Genomic DNA, 13120 nt, shown 5'->3' with positions numbered 1-13120 from the left:
CAGGTTTTTATTGCATGTCTGTGCTGCAACTCTCTTGGTTGCACTGTGCAGATAACATTAATGTTTTCTACATAATGAGACTAATGAGGAAATGAAATATGGACAGTAGAAAAACTGTGTAAAAAAAAAAGCTAAAATGTATTTGTTAAATTAATTGAACCCTTATGTTCATCTAATATTTCAAATGAGAGAAACAAAGTGTATTAGAAATGATTGCATTCTTTTTCTAAACATTTCTCTTAAAGATAGATTACATAAAATAATGCATTAGGTACACAGCTGAGTAAGAAGAAATGTGTAGTATTTGGTGACTAGCACTAAAGTAACAAAGTTTTTACTGTACTGCCACATTTAGTACAGATTTTTATGAACATGATAGAGTGAAAAGTGCAAAGTAACATGCTAAACAGCTTAAGCCTCACCTGTATACCAATCGTCAACATATATTAAGCAAGGTCCTCAACCAGCTCAGGAAGCAGGAGGTCCCTCTAGCCCTTCACTACCTACAACTCCCCCACAAAACACCCATCCACCTAAACACAACTCTACACACAATCACGCACCCAGCACACACTCCAAGATCTCCTGCACTCTGACACTCTCAGTTCAGCCCTCCCATCCCATCACAATGTCTTACACACACAATCACACAGTTCCAGCAACAAAAGCTACCAACACAGTGGTGCCTATACCAGGGCATTAGAAGTGGTAGGCAGCCCTGTAACAATGCTGATACACTGAGAAAGGGCGAATTTGCCAGTATTCTTTGTAGGGTGACTGATCGAGTTGTAGGAAAAGGGCACTGTCACTTGAGCTGCTTTAAACACTGTCAGTTCAAAACACGTCCTTCTGGTCATTGGCATTTTGGTTACTAAAAGAGCTCAGTGGGTAAGGCTTGGGCAAGGGCACAGAGGCAAGGTCAGAAAACTGATGCGTGTGATTCAAGGTAGTATCCAGCATCAAGCACTGGCCTGTGCGTGAAGAGCTTGTTCCGAAGAGGGCTCTGGCACTGCAGCACCCACTTTTCTGGAGTTCGAACTCGAGAGCTCATCCATGGGCTCCCTTTGCAGGACATGGGGAGGCTGATGGAAGCACCCTGTGCCCTGCGCAGACGGAGCACAGAAGCAACCAATGGGAAACAGTGAGCACAGGGGTACATCTGAAGTCTCTGAGCAATCAGTGACTCCCATGGGCATGCAGAGGTTAGAGGACAGAGTCATAGAATGATTTGGGTTTGAAGGAGCCTTAAAAAGGACTTTCAAAATCCATCACCTGTGCTAGGAATCTGTCCTCAACATACTCCGGTAGTTTACTAGGCTCAGCAGATGTTTGAGTGATTAAAGATTCCTGTCAGGATCAGGGCCTGCGATAGCAATCAGGTCATAGTTTTCCATCTGGGCAGCAGCCATCAGGTCCTCCTGTTTATTTCCCATGCTGCAAGCACTGGAATAGAGGCACTTTAGCTGGGCTATTGGTCACATCCCCTTTGTAGAGGAGTTTGCCGTAATTCCCTTAAATAAATTCACAGGCATTTACCTATTCTTTCCTAATGCATCAGCAGCCCCTGGCTCTTCTCAGGTGCGTAGAACTCCCTCCCCTTCCTCCACTAGATCGAGTTCAGTATGTCATTAATGGAGATACTAAATAATATTGATTCCAGTACAAACCCTTAAGGGACGCCGCTGTGAGGGCTGTCTTTGGAGTGATGGAGCAAAACTTGAAAGGTGATTGCTATTAATCAAGAAAGAGTCAGGAGGATTGTTGAAGGAAGGCAAAATTCTCCAAACTGCTACATAAGTTCAGCCAAAGAAACACCAGACCTCTCCATCAAACAGTGATACCACCACCATTGTGTGGCTTCTGCAAGTGGCACCAGATGTGTCTTTTTATCCTTCTGTCATTTGTCTTGTAGTGCAAAAATGGTACAAGCTCAGTCGGTCAAGCCCAGTATTGGTGATGACAGAGTTGAGCATTACACTATTCCAGGCTCAGCTTTAAACAGTTAACTGCAATAAAAAGTAAAAAGAAATAGTAAAAAGAACTCTGGAGCAGTCCCATTCCATGTCATGCTACTCATTCAGCATGCCCACCATTCCTAACTGTAAGCTGTAACACGTCCTGTTGGAAATTAATGATAATTAATTCTTGGAGCAGCAGCAGCCTTGTAACCTGTCTAGTTAGAAGAACATTGCAGTGTCCAGTGTCTCCCTGTCATTGTCAGAAAGGCCTTCAGGCCTCCTGCTTAGGTCCTCCACTCCTTCCACCCTGGACCGAGATGACCAGGACCTCCTGACAGTTGCAATATCAGGAAAAGAAGCATGATTGCAAGCCTCTAGCCTCCATTTTCAGGCTCATTGTTCTTTTCTGCTCAGAGAGAAGCAACTAAAGCAAACCCAGCTGAACCATGTGGGAATCAAACAGCAAAGTTCAAGAAGACATCTTCCTGGGGCTCACTATGTGTGGTGTAAATTATAACCTTGGCAGTAACCTAGTGAATTCCAGTGGAGAAAGGTAGCTGAGCTGGTGAGCTCTCATCCGAGTTCAGTGCTGAACCCAAGGCTTTTAAAGGTAAAGCAAAAGCATTTTGCACATGATCAGAGACAAAGCATGTTAGAAAACATACACTGTAAGAAGTGCAGCTTTCAAATCGTGTTGTCACTTACGTTGCAGTTACTTGTTAAGCATGCTGAGAGAAATGTCACCAGACCCGATGGGCAGTCTGACAGGGAATGCCCAGCCTCCACTCCAGCAGTGTTTCTCCAGACAGCAGTCCTCTGTGTAAAAGAACTCCTTCCAGGAATGCTAGCCCAAGCCAAACAGAAATGCCAGCACCCTGATCCTTTGGAGGGAAACTCCTCTTCCTTGCCCCTCTTCTAAGACACAGTTGAGTGCTGGAGTCTACATATGGTACACACACACTTTCCTCATTAAGAAGCCTGTTTATTCTGCTGATGGGCATTGTCTCCTGGAACTAAACATTAGGAGTGTTTTCTCCACACCTAGCGTACTATGCCTCCTCCGTGTAGGTGTTTGTGGTTTTTCTGGTTGAGATGCATCCCACCTCAGGATAGCCATGAAGAGACCGGGATGGCCTTTAGCCATCTCCTCATACTGCTTCTCTGCTCAGGGATCAGTTTCTGCAGGTCTTTCCTGACCTCGCAGCAGGGAAAAGGGGAAGGAATGCATCTTTCCTTTAGGGAGTTTATGCACAGCTTTTTCTATTGGTCTTGTCTTCTCTTTCCAGCGAGAACATTCTTACTTGGCTTCCTGCAGCCTGAGAAAGACTGAGCATCTCCGTGGAGAAGGACCAGACTGTCTAACTGGAGAGGTAAGTAGAGTGGCTGGTAGGACAGACCTGCCATTTGAAGTTGGGCTGTGCTTGAACGAGTGCCCAAGATGCACAGTTCCTGAGACACCTCTTGCTTTCTAAGCTAACATCTCTGGAAGCAATCGCTGCTGGGCAGTGGGTCCTGGCTGAGAAGGTGATCTTCTGAGTGCCCTTTCCATCACCCACCAAAGCAACTGGAGGGCTACAGGGCAGATGAGGAGGGACATTACATGAGCTCTAGTCAGGTAGATTTGGGAGAATGCGTCGCATAGCCTCTCCAGCTCAAGCTGCAATGGCCACTTCACTTGGCCACTGCTTTGTTAAGCAGCAGTGGTGTATACTGCCTTCTGCCAGATCAGTATTGTCAGCTCCCTTAGAAGTGCCTCCAGTTAACCAGTATCTTGCAGGGTGACTTTTAGGATCTCAGAGCAGAACCATTCCGTGACTTGACACTGCTTTCAGACTCACATATTTGCTAAGCTTGAACTTTACCTCTTTGGGCTCCAGTTCCAAAGCTTGCATGTATGCGAGACTGCATTTCTCCCAGCTTTCCTAGGGAGGCCCAGTAGTTCTGTTACTGTGGCAATCCAAACATCTCTTGCATAAAAACAGTGAAATTAGACAACTATGTGTTTACACCTGTGTCTCCTAAGGGTACCTCATTTTGTTGGTGTGCTATGACTGACAGCCTCATTTTCTACTGACATAAATGGATATGGAGTGGTGGATGTCCTCCATTCTCTCAAATGGTGACAGCTGTCACTATCAGGTGCTTCCTGAGCCTTTGCATGACAGGGTTTCTCTGTAGTTACTTCCAGTAGATTTTTTTTCCATGAACATGTCCAAGTTACTTTGGAATCCATGTAATCCTTTAGTTCCCAGTGATGTTTGAGGTTTCTGCTTTCTCATCCTCACTAGTGACAGCAGGACAACCTCAGAATTACTAGTGTGTTGGTGAGTTTCCATCTTGGAGACAGATAATTAAAGACAAATTCTGTCTTAGCCATAAGGAAAAGGAGCTGTCTGCTGGCATTTTCCAGTAGACTGAGCAAAGCTCACTGGAAGCTCACTTTGCCCTTTGGAAGCAAAACCCATGCTATGACAGTGGTTTCTACACATACTGACTGAGGGTCCACTGTCAACCCTCAGCACTTTCCAGGAAATCTCAAGAGCTCCAATAGCAGGCTCTCCTTTGGAAGCTTTGTTGATGAATAGAGCCAAAGTTTTTGGAGATCAATGGTATAGTCATGGTCTGCCTGACCAAGCAGGTGATAGCTTCCCCTTCAGTGCTCTTTGCTCGACAATGCATCTTCAATTCAACCACAGTCATACCTAGAGCTCAAATGTTTTTGAGTTTCCTTTTAGGGAAGACCTAATCCAGGCATCAGGCATCCAGACAGCAAACTATGTAAAGCAAAGACTGCCAGCTCTTGAGAGAAATTCAGAAGCCTACGTATCCTTCCCAAACTTTCAATTTTCTGCCCTAGACTTGCAGCACCCTTTTCCACCCCCAAACAGACTGGAAGCAGAGGGTGCCCTCCCTTCTCCCAAATGGATTTTTGCTCTGCTGGCAATAGATAAGCCTGTAAGAAAAGAGAAAACAAGCATGCTATTATCCTCAAGTGCTCCCTAAACTGCTCTCTATAGAGCTCTGAGCCTTTGCACCATGGACAAAGTTTCTTTGCAGTTGATAAATTCTGGTAGATTTCTTCTCCATGAACACGTCCAGGTCTCTTTTTGATCCATGTAACCCTTCAGTTCACAGTGACAAGGAGTTCCACAGCTTAACTGCATGCTTTGTGAAGAACCTATGGGTGTTTGTGGTTTTGAATACCTTGCCTTGAGGTAGTTTCGTTTGATGTACACGCACACTCCATTCTCCACCTTGTGCCCTCTATGCTCTCCTGTTTCTTTTAATGGGCATTCTGATGCTTCGTTTCCAAGTTTTTGGCAATGCATTTCAGTTGCATACAGTCTGTAGCCTCCAGAAATCAAACAAAACATGGGCATTACAATCAGACTTTCTAAGTAAAATCTTCAGGCTATTCACTCCTCGTGAGAACTTTCATAGACATCTAACTGAAACATCATCTGTTCTTTCTTCATCTTATCCTATGATTATTTTCAGACCCCAAAATGGCCAACCTGCACTGTGGTCCTGTTAGGCAAAACCTTACCACTTGACAAGGTCATTTGGTTTCTATTGAAGGAAAAGAAAGGCCTAGGATCCAGACTAAGACATTAACCACAGACTAAATAACCACTTTGAATAAATAACAAGACAAAAGCATTCAGTACTATTCTGTTCTACACAGAGGGATGATCTTCTTCCATTATGACCAGAGATCCTGGAGTTAAATTTTACACATCCATGTCACTTTACTTTGGATCAAACTTCCTCCAAGGGTGGATAGTCCAGGAATTCTCCACAGATCAACCAATGTTTCATTCTCTTCTGCGAAGTGGGTAAACCACAGGGTTCAGTCACTGGCTCTTGACAAGCTACTGGTCATCTGTTCAGAAAGTGAAGTGATTTCCAGGTGATGTGTGAGTAGATCAAGATGAGATGTACGAGATGTTTCCTTGAGAAATCCATACTTCATAGTACAAAATACCTGTTCTCAAAACTTTCTATACAAGCCCTTTGCGTCCCAAGCATTTTCAGATCTAAAGCCTATAAAGCAAAAACTCTCAAGATTTGAATGTTTTAAAGAATTCTCTTTGTACTGGTTATCAAAATAGCTCAGTTTCAGTAGACTGAACCCAGAAAACAAAACAAAACAAAACAAAACAAAACAAACAACTAATTCAAATGCTATGGCTGGAACCCATGTACATCTCACATGGATTTAGGAAGTGGACTTAATACCCAGAGGTTTACAAGAATACTTAATCTTGGGAATGAGAGTGTTAGGACATGACAAGCTTTTAGCTAAAGGAGTCAAATGATCAATATGAAACAAAGCAGGTTGTCTCATAATGCTGAATTACTCACAAAACGCAAGCACCCATGTTTCTTGTTGAAAATGAAAGACGTTGAAAAATTTTTATTGTTTAGTGTTAGTTTTTAAACTAATCTTGAAGAAGATTCCTGATGGTATTTGCAGCTTGCAAACGCTGTTCTCAGCTATGCTGTTGATATTTATGAAACATGCCAAGAAGAATTTTTGTGCCTGTGGATCCTGAATGAACAGACTGATAAGGAATGTGTTGCCTCATACTGAAGATCCCTGGGTAAAATAAGACCTCTCAGGAATGCTGGCTTGAGACAAGGAGAAATGCCAGAACACTAATTCTGTGGCGCAAAGCTTTTCATTCTGACACTTCTGCTAAGATGTGGCTAGGCACTGGATCCTGGAGATGGTAAGCACAGTTTTCACATAAAAAGTTCTTTTTATTCTACTGAAAGGTAGTTGTGCTGAATTTGAATCATAGAGTCATAGAATAGTTTGGGTTGGAAAGGACCTTCAAAGGTCATCTGGTCCAACCCCCTGCAGTGAGCAGGGACATCTTGAACTAGAGCTTGAATTAAAGGAAATATGATGAGTCTTTTCTCTGTTCCTGCCATATCATACTTAGTCTGGGTAATTGTTTGTAGTAAGAGATGTCCTTCAGGGATCTGATCTATTATTGCGGATAAGCAGTGTTCAAAAAGATGGAGTAGGAAACAAGTTTGAGATTATTTCTAGGGAAAAGCCAGTGATAAGCCTAAGAAATTGAAGACTAACTAACCTAGTAACAGGTAAGGAACATTGGGACAGTTACTGATTTGGCTACTGCAAAGACAAAGCACAAGTGAGTTAACCTTTGTGTCTGTTGCTGTTCAGAACATCCTTGTATCTCAGGCTAATCATGAATGGACTGATATGGCCTTGCTGTCTTCTGATCCTGTTCCTTTGTTTGGAGACTAATTTCTGCAATGCTTGATACAGTTATTTGACCTCACAGCAGGGAAAAAAGAAGTGACTCCTACTTCAGAAGTTTCAACAATAGTTTTTAAACCCAGGAATATCTTTACTTTGTTCTGATGAAACCTAAGTAGCTGGCCACTGAGTAAAAGCAACAGTCATGCAAAGAAGGATGAAGAGGGAGGGCAAAATCAGCTGGAGATAGTTAACACACAGCACTTTGAGATTTAAAGAGGAACAGCTCTTGAGTGTGCATGAGATTTCTATGGTTACTCAAATTCCTCCTATCTCCACAGCAAATGTCAGAGAAGATACGTGAGCAGTAGGTCCTGGCCGAGGAGGTGACATTTAGGATGCCCTTTCCATCACATGGTAAAGCAGCTGAAGAGCTTCAGTTACAGAACAGGTGAGTGGGGCATGGAAGGGGAAGGAAAAGGCAAAGGAGTTGGAGAATGACATGAAAGGAGAAGAAACAAGGACAGCAGTGTAAACTAAAATTACCAGACACTTGATGAATTGGCTGATTTCTCTGTTGACAGTACACCTGCAAGAGAAGCAGGGAGAGGCTACCCTATGGAGATAGATTTGTTTAGATTTTCACAACTAGCTTTTTGTTTCTATAAGCAGATGCTACAATTATATCCTGCCTTTTTACCCATCTTTGTTATAAAACAAGAAAGTCTTCTGAACATTAAAACTATTTAGATTACACAAGGCATTCTCAAGTGAAGGAAGAGTTTGCAGTATTGATACCATGTGAGATGTTTTCTATTGGTAATTCTGATATTCATTACTTACATTGAAAAAGGAGGATTCTCAAAACTTGCTTTCAGTTTGGAGAATAATAGGATAACACCTCGCACTGGAGGACAGGAGACATACTGGTATTCACACAAAATTACCCTTTTTTAATATTAGACTAACAGCTAAACGTGCAACGACCACTTCATTTGGTCACTGCCATTTTTGGCAGCCAGATCAGTCCTTGACAAATCCCTTCAGCTGGCCATATATTCCTGAAACAGGGTGCCTTGTACGCTCTCAAAGCAGAGCCATCCCATGACCCCACACTGCTGTCTGCTTCACACATCAGCTAAGCTTGAAATTTACCTCCTTGGGCTTCCAAAGCCTCCATGTGTATTGAACCATATTTCTCTCAGCAGTACTGTGCTGGTGTTGGGGCTGTGCTGCTGGCATGGTGGGGCTGGGGAGATACCTATACTGTGGAAGATGCACTGGCATGAGCCTTGAGTAGCAAAGCTGAGGTGCTAGTTGATATCCTCCTCTTTGCTTGGGGTGTGATGGGGAGCTCACAGTGTGAACTGTTGAATATTACTTTATTGACAAAGAGTGTCTGATGGGAAATACTTTCAACCATTTGTGCTATTATTACTGGACCACTGCTTTTGTGCTCCAGATATTTCCTGTCAATCTCCTGCTGACCATATGGGCCACAAGCTCTATTTGAGCCCATTATCTGCATTTATTTTAAACTTTTCTGTGAGAGTTCCACACATAGAAGATAATCACAAGTCAAGAAAAAGAAAACTTCTGTTTTTCAATGGTGTTCTACATGCCTTCTAGTAATGTAATATGTCACATCCTCAATAAAACTGCACTGTAATTCAAGCACAGAACAATATGTAGGGCTAGAATAATCTATCTAAAGATGGCTTCAGGAAGAGAACAACTTGACTGAGATGATTAGTTCAGGTTGAAAAGTGCAGCGTGTTGCAAGGATCCAAAAAAATCCCTGCACAATAAAACACTTTATAAGAGTGATGCGAGTTTAAAATCCTAAAGAATATGATATTTTTCAAGTAAGGCAGATCATATCTTTAAGGTATTTCTAATTCACACTAGATATTTTCGTTATTTTATTCAAAATATATTTTCCACAGTAAAGGCAATGTTTTTCTTATTCACATAATTACCATTCAAACCTATTGAAACGTGAGTTGTTTCCCACTATAGAAACCTTCCAGGTCTGCAAGAACACATCCAAACACCAGCACAGACCAAAAACTTGCCTAGAAACATTCAAAACTATCAAAATGTCCTCTTTTTCCCCAACATTAACATCTGTTATCTTACAATCCCCACTTCCTTTCCTTCTTAGTTTAACAGCCATAAACCATGCATTGTCTGCATCTTCCCCAAAGTATATTGTTTCTCTTCATTATATTTCCTTCTGAAAATCTGAGAAAACTTCTCCTATTTCCCGTACCTACTTTTAATTCTGGTGCCGTTTCTCCCTGAAAAAGTGCCTGGATGCCCCTCTCCCATAGGCTCTCAGGCCTTTCAGAAAAGGCAATGTAACAACCATATGAGGTAATCGCAGCAGGTAGTCACGGTAATCATGGTGTGGTTAAAATGGCTGCTCAAGTTGCAGCTATATGTGGTGGTTCCTAAGAGTAGCACTGAATACCCCTGCTTTAAAAGCCAGCAGAAATCCAAGGACAGGATGCCCTAGCGCTCTTTACTGAACATTGTGTATTTTATCCCAGAGACTCAGCCCTGAAGATCCAGGTCTCTGACAGGCTCATGCTGGGGCACCCTGTTACCGTCTCAGTACTTGTATCATGAAGGAAATGTCACATTCTTGCCACAGGCTCCTCCTTGAGAGGGGATCCACGGAGTCAGGGGCATGAAGCGCAGCTTACCTAAATAAGGCAAGTATCTCTACTTGGCCTTCCAAAGCCTTCTCCTCCTGCAGTCATTGCTAACTCCCTGCCACATAGCAGCATAGAAGTAGAGGAAAGACTTCACCCCTATCAACAAGAGGAAGGAGAAGGTTTTAAGGCACTGCAACTGGAGGGAGCTTCTGTAATTGCAGCCTCAGCTGCACAGAGACTTCCAGATTGGACCATCCCGTTTAGGGCAGAGACAATGTCTTTGGAGTAGGTGTTGCCCAGCCCCTGCCTCACCTGGGGTCTATACATGCTGCCATGGTGCAATCACCATTAATTGCATGGGGAGTCATTGGTGCTTAGTTTCAAACAGGAAAATGCTATTGAAGCAAATCTCTCTCCAATATGCCCCCAAGAGCACACCTGATGGGCATCCACCTCCAACTGGCATTCAGTTCTTGTCACTGCCACTCCTTCCCCCTAAAGCCCATTTAGTCCGCATGCCAAATCCTCAGCACTTGCTGTTCTGCCCCACTGATCACCTTTCCTGCCACTCTACTCACTAAGGGAGACAGCCTGTGTTCCAATTGTGTATTAGTGACTGATTGTGCCTGTCACAGGAGCCCTCTCTCCCAGGGAGCTAGTCCTTTTGGCATGTCCCAGCAGGAAAGGGGATTGCTCTCACCCCAGCCTCAGGCTTCCTCTGCAGGAGGAAACCTCAGGACAGGAGAGGCAGATGAGGGGCAGAATTTCTTCTTCCCACCATAGCCCTACTCTGCTTTCCTGTTTAAACAGTGAAGGTCTAGGTGAGCTTACCTTGGGTCACAGTGTCATTTTCACATCCACTTCACAGGGGAGAAAGTTGTGATTATTTATGCATTTTGAGGTAGCATTAAGGTAGACTAGGAATGGCTTGTCTACACTTTAGGCTGCAAAGGGCTTTCTCTGTCACTCTTGCCTACCTAATTGCCTAGGAGGACCTCATCTATGGAGGATGGATCTCATGGCCATCCTAAGACGAGCAAAGGTGATCCAGAACTCTGGGCCTCTCCTGGTATCTGCACTATGAAGCTCAGACAGGAGGTGCTGCAGTCACCCTCCTTAGGCTGCTCTGCCAGCTGTGTGGTGGAGTTGACAGGGCCATTCCTCATGTTGTCCTTTCGATAGTCACGCTTCCAAGCACCTATGAGGTGCCCTTCCTCAGCAGAGTGATCAGTGCAAATAAGGCCTTTCACACCGATCTGTGGCTGCTTCTGTCAGCTCAGGGTCTTTTCGTTCAGCGCTGTGTCCCTAACATTTCCAGGCCTTCTTTGGCCCATTCCACCTGTCTTTGTTCTGTCCCAGTGGAGAACACATGAGACTGGCTGACCCGACAGCCTGGTTTTTAACCCATCTGCTGCGACTCGATCATAATCCGTGGGCCACGCAGTGCCAGCAGCTTCAGAAGCACCATTTCTAAGTGACACCCAGGTGCTGGTGTGCAGCGACCAGGCACCCAGAGGAGGCTCCACCTCGGCGGCTCCATGGTGCCACCCCCTGGCAATGGGGCTCCGGGACCGGCTGAGCTCCGTGGGACTGACAGGAGCTGCTGCAGTCCTGCGACCGGTGCCCTCTGGGAATAAAGCCACCGTGTTTCTGCCAAGGATCCCTAAAAGAACTTGTCTGTCCTTTCAGTGTCAGGTGACAAGACCAAGCTGAGAATAAAGCTGGAGGGGCCCGTGTCCTCTGGACTACAGTGCAGGTGCTGAGGCGAAAGGCACAGCCACCAGCCCAGCTGATGTCTCTGGGCCTCGGTTTCCTCGGCCTGATTGCCTTTGGTGACTGCACCAGGCAGTGACTCTGGCTTTACTGAGCTCTCCCGAGGGCTTGTGCAGCCAGGCTGCAGGCAGAGCTGAGTCTCCATAACCACCCTGTGATAGCCACCGGTCTGGCCAGAGCTTCTTCTGCAGCCCTGATACTCCAGTGGCCCTTGAGGGATCTCTGATGTACAGCACAAACACCTTCCTCCTCACCCAGACAGGGACTCAAGGGGAGACAGCTGTAAAATCGTGCACATTCTGAGCTACAGCCCAGCTCACCTTTTTCCTTTTTTGTTTACAAGAGAAGGGATGCCCCCATCCACCCCAAAGTGAGCTGACTGCTGAAAGTACCCGGGCAGCTGCTGTTTTGCCCATGGGATAGCATGTTTTTAACCTTTCAGCTGAGGAAGGAGCTGTGCCGAAGCAAGTCTCTCTGGGGTAAGAATAGCATCTGCCATCTTAGGACACAACACAGTTGTCCAGCTCCTGCATGGCAGCACGTTCTGCTGAGATATAGAAGGCAACCTACCCGCCAAGGAATGTCTTCGAGAGCTATTAGTGGAAGCGGATCATCTTCACAAACAGGCATGACCCCGTGCAGGTGTCTTGCAAGAGCAGTGCTATTCTGAGCTTCTGACACTGAGGATGTAGGGAAACACATGATGGGCTGATCCTCCTGGCACGGACCACCTCCAGAGCTCTCTGTGGCCCTGTCTCCTCCCCTGGGAATGACTCTTGGGAAGGCTGATGGGTGGATTTGTGGGACCTCAGAGCCCAGGAGGAGGGGTCCAGGAGGGAGCTGGGAATTTGCTGGGGACACAAGGCCAAGCCTCAGCCCATCAGCACTGCCCAGCCATGCTTATGGCAAGTCCTGCCTGAGGGTGTGTACCTGTCCCTGAGCTCAGGGCACGTGCCTACCTGCTTCATTTTCAACCACATCCATGAAACCTACACAAAACCAGAGGCTGTGTAATTGCATGCAGGTGAAGAAACAGTTGACTTTTCAAAACAGAGTCTGAGAAAGGCTGTGGTAGGTCAGAAGAGACAGTGCCATATCCGTCATGCAAGAGCTGCTTCTTCAGTGACTTGCCTGTCCTTTCCCATCAATGTCCCTTGTGACAGTGTTTTTGTACAAGCCATCAGAGAAGCTATCATCTCCAGGCATCACACTTTGGAGATGCCTGCAGGTGGGGCTAGACATTCTCTGGATGACCGAAAGGAGCAGCTAGCTCATAGGTGGGCTTAGCAGGCAGGGCTCCCACGAGAGACCCTGGCTGTGGACACAGACCAATGCGTGCTGACAGGCAAGAGAAAGGCTGCAGGGGATGAGGGGTGATGAACAAGGTTGGGCGTCTGCTAGGGGCCCATGGGGAAAGGTTGTGCAGTGTCATGAGAAGGGATGACTAGTCTGGCGTCCCTGCAAGGTGCTGAGTTGCTTTCTTAAGGTCCTGGTTA

The sequence above is a fragment of the Strigops habroptila genome, chromosome 14 (genome assembly GCF_004027225.2).
Source record: "Strigops habroptila isolate Jane chromosome 14, bStrHab1.2.pri, whole genome shotgun sequence".
Taxonomy (NCBI): domain Eukaryota; kingdom Metazoa; phylum Chordata; class Aves; order Psittaciformes; family Psittacidae; genus Strigops; species Strigops habroptila.
This window is presented reverse-complemented; position numbering follows the sequence as displayed.